The sequence below is a fragment of the Perca fluviatilis genome, chromosome 12 (genome assembly GCF_010015445.1).
Source record: "Perca fluviatilis chromosome 12, GENO_Pfluv_1.0, whole genome shotgun sequence".
Classification (NCBI taxonomy): Eukaryota; Metazoa; Chordata; class Actinopteri; order Perciformes; family Percidae; genus Perca; species Perca fluviatilis.
This window is the reverse complement of record NC_053123.1, coordinates 31,930,111-31,931,610: the sequence shown is the minus strand read 5'-3', so window position 1 is coordinate 31,931,610 and position 1,500 is coordinate 31,930,111. Positions and strand designations below refer to the sequence as shown.

General features: G+C 43.5%; 1 pseudogene; it reads left to right on the top strand.

Moving 5' to 3' along the window:
* The window catches only part of LOC120569385, a 5,532-nt pseudogene extending 4,970 nt beyond the window's left edge, over nucleotides 1-562 (top strand).
* The last annotated feature ends 938 nt before the right edge of the window (nucleotides 563-1,500 follow it).

Below are 1,500 nucleotides of genomic sequence, written 5' to 3'. Positions count from 1 at the left end.
TATGTAAATATTTACATATGCAACAACAGTTCCTCTTCGAGACACTTTACAGATGAAATTTAAGGTCTAGACCACACTCTTTAAGTTACAATGACCAACAGAACCTCCCAAGAGCAGCATTTGATTGCAACAGGAAGCATGTAGACATATCCAGGGGGTCTTGGTGATGCGGCTGGTTACATACAGATGGATACAGATATAGAATTATGATTCATAATAATGAAGGTAATTATAGTAACAAAAAGATAATGGAACTATAGGGCCAGAAATAATAGGATTTGTAGCAGTTTAAGTAGCAGTTTGGGAATAACAGAGTTAAGGCGTAGTATTAGAGGGCATATCAGTTTATGTATATGGGGGGTTCCACATGTGTCCTTCTTCCCCTGCCACCCTACCAAGATCTCTTGCTACCCCTTTGCCCCCCATGTAAAATTTTTACACCTAGATCGCCCGCACTGCAGCGAGTGTGGGCAGTAGGGATGAGGGGATCAAGCACCTGCCTAAACCGGAGGTAGCCATGGTTCTCCAGCAGGAAACCCGATGGAATGCCTTCTCCAGGTAAAGGGAATGAGTCCCGCCCACCCCAAGTGAAGAGAGGAGTTCAGAAGTTACCTTTGGGGTTTTGTTGGAGCGAGTGAGGGGACAATGGGGCGAGGGAGATTGGTCAGAGAATGCGGTAGCTTGACGAGTGCAGTATTACATTCCCATCCTTACGCCTACCCGTTGTTTCCACTTGGGTAAAAAGGGTGTGTAAAGCGCAAGGATTAACGAGGTTGCCTGGAGTCTGTCCCACCGTTTCTGAGGGGCTGAAGCTGAATTTAGATAGAACAGCAACAATGTGTAAAAAAGCCAAAAAAGATACAACAGCACTCTATTCATTTACATGAAAAAACCCTGAGACCTCTCTTTTTGGGTACTGCAGGGCTTTTGTTAAAATAAAAGGTTGGGGTCATGCAGTAACTTAATTTTACCTGATACAGCTTTTGCTGGCACATTACAACTTAATGTGTGTATGGTGGTGTTTTTATGTAGTGTGTTATGACAAGAACAGATATTTGCACAAACCAACTCCATGAATAGAGGGCTTTGGTCAAGAGAAACATTGCTGTTCTTCAATTGGCTGGTGAAAGAGACATCCCGCATTAGAGTTTTTACAGGGGCCTACCGGTGGGATTGTGCAATGGAAAAAAGTCAATAGACTGGTAGAGCAACAGCTGTGGTAACCATGCATCCAGCTAATGCTAAGCAGCTCCATTTGCGTTACTGTATAGTGTGAGTTAACTTCATTTTAATTCTGTGTATGGCGTTTTTCATTTGCCAGAGGTGCAAGCGGTTTATCGATGCAATTTCTTTCCCCAAAAACTATTTTGCAGAGCCATGCGTGCTCTGCTTCCAGAGCTTAGCGACTCCTGAGTTAATTGTGATTGGGAGTTGCAGAAATGCAAATGGCTATTTTTTTTCCCTATCCCAGAGTGCATCTACAGTGTAGCAACACTGTCT